This window comes from Callorhinus ursinus, unplaced genomic scaffold (genome assembly GCF_003265705.2).
Source record: "Callorhinus ursinus isolate GAN/ISIS: 27379988/994484 unplaced genomic scaffold, GSC_fseal_2.0 scaffold1, whole genome shotgun sequence".
Lineage (NCBI taxonomy): Eukaryota > Metazoa > Chordata > Mammalia > Carnivora > Otariidae > Callorhinus > Callorhinus ursinus.
Window position 1 is genome coordinate 35622083 of NW_027397063.1, and position 7084 is coordinate 35629166.

At 34.9% G+C, this 7084-nt stretch overlaps 1 pseudogene; it reads left to right on the forward strand.

Annotated features, from left to right (window-relative positions):
• Nucleotides 1-202: 202 nt before the first annotated feature.
• On the forward strand, nt 203-373 carry LOC112834896 (U4 spliceosomal RNA; annotated as a pseudogene).
• The last annotated feature ends 6711 nt before the right edge of the window (nt 374-7084 follow it).

Sequence of the window (7084 nt, forward strand, 5' to 3'; positions counted from 1 at the left end):
ATCTCAACCACAGGCTGCCCCACAGTAAGGGTTCAGAGGCCACAGCTGAGCTTCTGTCACCTTCTTTCTCTAAGGGACTTACGTGGACAAGGTTTCCCTTTTGGACCAGAAACCATCACCAAGTGCATGGAATACCTCAGAATCCTTCAGAATCAAGAAGTCCAATGTGGAGTGTTTGATGTTTATTTGATGTTTATGGTTCAGCTTTGCGCAGTGGCAGTATCGTAGCCAATGAGGTTTATCCGAGGCGCGATTATTGCTAATTGATGTTTATGGTTCAATCTCATCACATATTTTAATTCCATATCTTTCACTGTAGGAGAGACTTGATAGGAACACCTACATTCTTAATATATGAATTCTTTTAAGGAACCTCATTTACATTGTTCTCAGATCTTCCATTCTGCTTATTTCAATCCAATCAAAATTACAAAGGTAAACTCAGTTACAACCTACAACTGAAAACAGAGAACTCTAACAGCTTTGCCTTCATGGTACATACAGTATGTACACATATTATTATAGGAAAACTAGCTCAGTAATGCTACATATTTAAAACTTCACTTTCTTGAGGGATAAATTCCAGATTCCTTAAATTGGCAAATCAGTTCTTTCACAATCTGACTCCAGTCTATTTTTCTACGAGGGCAAAATCAGATCCAACCAAATAAAAATCCTCATTACTGTATTGTCAAATCTGTGACTAGGACTTCTTGTTCTTCGTATGAGCCACACACAGAGAGTTGTTCATCTCATGCACTCCTACTTACCCTTAAATGGCATGTTTGATGCCAGTTCCCTCTGATTCCTCCCTAAGTGTCCCTGTATTTCTAGAAATACCTAGAATGTAATCATTGTAACCTGCAGCACAGTGAAATCCTAAACTTTACTCAAGTAGCAGTGGTTTTGAAAAATTCATGATTCACCTGACCTGTATCGGGACTCAGAAATTTCCATTTTTAACACGTATTCCTATTTTGCTGTTGCTTTTATATGTTTTGGGTTTTGTTTGTGTTTTTCCCCTGCATACTTTAAGAAACATTATTTAAGTAGGTTTGCTTAAAATTAGTATTTGGGTACTAAAACCTTCAAGGAAATTTTCAGTAAGTGTTCATACATTCTAAAGAGCTAACTAAAACAACATGTAAAAAGAAAACCCTATAATTAGGAATTCCAAAAAGACTAGTAATATGTTAGGTGTATTCTTCACTATTAATAGATATTGTATAGTTTATTCTTGATTTACTTATGAAAATAATATTGACGAAGGATAAGTTATATGCAATATTCACTGGTACTCATTTTAAATTCCCCAATTCTATAAAATTGTCAATTTGGCTAAGGAATTCCTTCTCTTCTGGCTCAATATGGACGACTGCCCCTATTTTTCTGCAGGATGCGATGATCCTTTCCTCCTGTATAAGCCACTCTTGTATTAACCCCTCACAGCTGGGGAGGAATTTACTGTTTCCCATTTCACTACCAATTTTGTTTACAATTTAGCCAAGGTCAATGAATGTAGTCCATGTGAATGAATACATTTGAAATAAATGACTGATGTGATTATCTGATTTGTGTAAGAATAACCCAGGCTTTTTTTTTAGTTAAAATGCATATTTGATGACTTCTCACTCTCCATCTCTATATTCTTTAATAATGCTTTAATTGTTCAAAGCTTTTTTTTGGCACTATTTTTTGTAAGCCTTCATTTAACAATCTGTTACACATATGTTTTGAATGCCCACTGGAGGGCAAGGAAACTTGAGAAATTATTTGATCCAAAAACTTCAAAAAGCCATTTGATCCAAGGGTAGTCTAAATCTAGGTGATTCAGTTCACCATTAATTCAGTTTGTCAGAGATTTATGCATGCTATTATTTAGCACACCATATTAGTTTGTAGAACTGCTGTAACAAATTCCCACGGAGTGGCTAAGAAAAACAGAAATTTTTTACTTTAAAATTCTAGAGGTCAGAAGTCTGAAATCAAGGCCCTGTCAGCAGAACCACACTCCTGAAGGCTCAGGGGAAGAATCTTCCTTGTCTCTTCCAGTTTCTAGTTATTTCAGGCATTCCTTGGCTTCTGGCAACCTAACTCTCATCTCTTCTTCGTTCTTCGTAAGGCCTTCTCTGCCTCTCGTTTCTCTCTGCCTTTTCTTATAATGACATCTATCACTGGATTTAGGGCTTATGCTAAATGCAGGATAATCTCATCCTGAGATCCTTAATTTATTATATCTGCAAAAATCCTTTTTTTTTTTCTCCTAAGGTCACATTCTCATGTCCCAGGGATTAGGATTTAAACATAAAAACATGGGGCGCCTGGGTGGCTCAGTCGTTAAGCGTCTGCCTTCGGCTCAGGTCATGATCCCAGGGTCCTGGGATCGCGCCCCGCATTGGGCTCCCCGCTCCGCGGGAAGCCTGCTTCTCCCTCCCCCACTCCCCCTGCTTGTGTTCCCTCTCACTGTGTCTCTCTCTGTCAAATAAATAAATAAAATCTTTTAAAAAAATAAACATAAAAACATAATTTTGGAGGCCACTGCTCAACCCACACCTACACCAAAACATTCCAAATATGAAGGCTCCCTGAAATATTTTTAACAGTAATTATTCGATTTATTGAAGTAAAGCTACTTTACAATTGTTCTCTCATCCACCCCTTCACACACACACACACACACACACACACACACACACACACACACCCCATTCTGTTATTATTTTCAGAAACGAGATTAATCCCATTGCTTTACTTTTACTTCACATATCTAATTAACTCTGTTTTCAAACTTCAATGATTATCATGGAAATAACAATTAAAAGATGCAAGTATTGGGGCGCCTGGGTGGCTCAATCGTTAGGTGTCTGCCTTGGCTCAGGTCATGATCCCAGGGTCCTGGGACTGAGCCCCACATGGGGCTCCCTGCTCAGCGGAGAGACTGCTTCTCCCTCTGCCTGCCACTGTGCCTATCTGTGCTCTCTCTCTATCTCTCTGTCAAATAAATAAATAAAATCTTAAAAAAAAAAAAAAGATGCAAGTATATAAAGGGACCAGAAAGAAAACTCTGTGGCCAGGGGCGCCTGGGTGGTTCAGTTGGTTAAGCGACTGCCTTCGGCTCAGGTCATGAGCCGGAATCCATGAGCCATGCTCCATGACCGGAGCAGGTCATCAATCCTGGAGTCCCTGGATTGAGTCCGACCTCGGGCTCCCCGCTCAGCGGGGAGTCTGCTTCTCCCTCTGACCCTCCTCCCTCTCATGCTCTCTAACATTCTCTCTCTCAAATAAATAAATAAAATCTTAAAAAAAAAAAAAGAAAACTCCATGGCCGTGATGGACAATAGCAGAAATGTCTGAAGAACTTTCTATAGTGACTGGCAATTCATGCCTATTTCCCTTTTATGTTCACATCAACTGTAAAAGAGGAAGAGCAGGCATTTGAAGCTCCTTTTCATAGGTGAGGAAATTTAAGTTCATAAGATCATAGTTTTAGCAAGATCGGATGGCTGATGCCGTAGAGGGCATAACAGAAGGGCATAAACAAGTTCTAGTCCAGAGTTATACTTCAAGCTGGATCACTTCACTAGCAAGCAGAATCTTGAGATAATTACTATTCAGAGTCTTGCTTCCTTCACCCCCACCCCAAACTGTGCTGGATCAGTCCATTTTTATCTCAAAGACGTTGCCTTTTCTTGAAAATCTCCTCCTCTCCTTCCGTATGGACTCAGATGGTGCTCTGTGCCTGAGCTTCTGGAATAAATACATTCTCCAGGTTTGAAGTTTTTCCTCTTTAAAAACTGAAGTCTTCTCAAACATAAAAAATACCGTGAGTTATTTCAGACTTGATCCTTAAAAGGATAGGTGGTTTCAGCTGAAAAGATTTCGGCTGATAAGAACAGATAAGAGGAAGTATTAGGGGAAAACAGTTTCTCAAAAAATAATACCACTGATACATGCTCCCAGGTAATCTTTTCTTGAATTTTTTTAAATATAAATACTTTTATTAACATCCAATTTAGATGTATTTCCTTTTTTTAAAAGATTTTATTTATTTATTTGACAGAGAGAAGAAGAGGGGGAGAGAGCACAAACACAGGGAGCCGCAGGGAGAGGGAGAAGCAGGCTCCCCACTGAGCAAAGAGCCCAACACAGGGCTGATCCCAGGACCCTGAGATCAGGACCTGAGCTGAAGGCAGATTCTTAACCAACTGAGCCACCCAGGTGCCCCTAAGTATATTTCTTTATAGCTCTTTTTAAAGTTATTTAGGTAGACTACTCTCTCTCTCTTTCTACACATATATATATTTACATATATACATATCTTTATATACGTGTGTATATAAAGTGATGCATATCTTAGTAATGTTAATACCAGAAGCTATTATCTACCTGTTTGTTACGAGGATTTTCAACTGAAAGAACATATTTTAAATTTAATTAGAATAAGACTCAAACCTGCCTGCAGGTTTATACTATTTGAGAACTTAGGAAGATTTTCACTTTGACATTCAGTTACCTAAATGGAAATAAGCATGTACAATTTGGAGACAGACAGACAAAGACACAAAGAGACCCCCAATTTTCAGAAATACCACAATTTGTTAAATATTACATTCTATCTTTTGTCTTCTGGAATTAATTCAATAAATGTTAATAAAGTCTCAAACTAAATAAAAGCATATTTTAATTAAATAAAACTAACACACAAGCATTTATTATCACATCAATAAATAAAAGAGTTTAAGTTGTATCCTTTAAATGGCTATTACTTCACTTAGTTAGACCTGAGTATTTTACTAAAGGGAAATGATATTTATTGGAAGGTATTTATATGACAAATTAAATTTGTCTCTCATAGATCATTTTTAAATATATTTTAACTTCATGAAATACATATTACTTTGTATAAACAGAGTACAAATAGCTATTTGATGAACTAGTTTACTAAATTAAATCAAGGCACAATGTGAAGGATGTCAGAAAATGTTACCTTCTTGAATTAAGTGTTTATAAATCATGTACTAATTTAATACAATAATAAATTAAATAGGTAAACATAGGAATTACTTTTTTTTCTGACCAAATAAATCTGCTACTGAAGCTTTTATTTAAGTTATTTGAAAATAATGCACAAAATCTTAGCCAGCATATACAGCAGGGTTTTTGTAATAGAATATGGCAGAGATTTAGTTAATAGATAGACACCTTTCATATAATTTGAAAAATGCTCTCTTTATGCAACAAGCATTCATAATAGAAAATGGTAGATAATCTATTACATAGCTTTATATAAATAAGCTTAGTCATAACATATTTCTCTAAATAGGAAGTGAAATGGAGGCATTGATAGAGTCATAGTTTAGGTTTTCCTTAGAGGATGTAAAAGGCTTTACAAAGCAGAAGCTATATAATGCACATATAAATGTAAAAAATGATGATAATTTTGCATATGAAAGAACATATATTATTAAAACATATTTAGAAATCATTATTACTTTACAGATTTACTTATTTGACAGAGAGAGAGAAAGTGGTGGGCATAGGCAAAGGGTGAGGGAGAGAGAAACCTAAGCAGACTCCACACTGAGCATGGAGCTGGACACAGGGCTGGACACGGGGCTCCACACGGGGCTTGACTCCGGGCTGGATCTCATGACCCTGAGATCACAACCTGAGATACCAACCTGAGCTGAAACCCAGCATGGCATGCTTATAGGACTGTACCACACAAGCCCCCTGGTTAGAAATCCTTCTTACCATGTCTTTCAACTTCACATAAATCCAAATGCTGTAAATAAGTTTTCAGTTGAGTCCGAAATAAAGATAAATCAATGACCTGGAATGGAAATCTGAATTTTCTTACATTATTTTAGATAAAAATATCTCCAAACCCTTTCCTATTACTGTCTTCTGTGATTTTTCAGAGTAGATTGAGATACACAATCTAATCTGTATAATGTACACAGGATGCACATTTTAAACTAAGGACACAGAAATGTTGAAAATAAAAGTATGGAAAAAGTTATTCCTTGAAAACACTGATTAAAAGAATATAAGATAAAGCTAAGATAAAAGAGTATTACAAGGAGTAAGAAACGACATTATGGAATAGTGAAAATCAATTCAAGACAAAGATACCAAATTCATAAAGTTTTATAAACATACACATCTTCAAATTTTATAAGACAAAAGTTGATAAGTCATCAAACCTATATTCAGACTTCAAAAACAGAACACCTTTTGAACCATAACATAACTCTCAAAATGTTTTAAGGATTGAAATTACATGTGTATGTTGTCTAAGAACTATGACATTAAGTTAGAGCACAATAATATAAAGATAACTAGGAAATCCCCAAATGCTTGAAAAGTATTCAACACTCTTTTAAATAACTCAAAAAAAGGAAATTATAATGCAACACATATTATAATCTAACTTATAATGAAAATATAGTTACCAAAAATCATAGAATGTGGCTAAAGCAGCTTGAAAAAAATCAAATATATATTAAATCTAAATTTATGTATTAGAAAAGAATATTGAAAATCAATTATTTTAGCTTCCTACTCAAAAGCTATAGAAAGAAAAGAAGAAGGATAAATTATAATGAAAGTGGAGAATAAAAGCAGAAATTAATAAATATAAACCCAACCATAAAGTAAAAAAAATCAAAAAGACAAAATTGATTTTTGAGAGAGACCAGTAAAATTTATAGAGAAATAGTAAGACTGATCCATGAAAAGACATATCCAATAACACAAATTTTCAACATCAACAGTGAAAGAAGTGTCATTATTCTACATTTTCCCAACATTATATAGGAAATTAGAGTATATTATAAAGAAATGTATGTCAAAAAAGTTTTTAAATACATGAAATAGAAAATAAATTAAAAAATACAACTTATAAATATTAATACAAGAAAATATAGACAATCTGAATAATTCTATATATGTTAAAAACTTGAATTCATAATTAAAAACCTTACCAACAAAAATATCCTGGACCAGATAGATTGACAGGTGTATTCTTCCAAATCTTTAAAGAAGAAATACAATTAATTGTAGCAATTCTTCCAGAAAATAT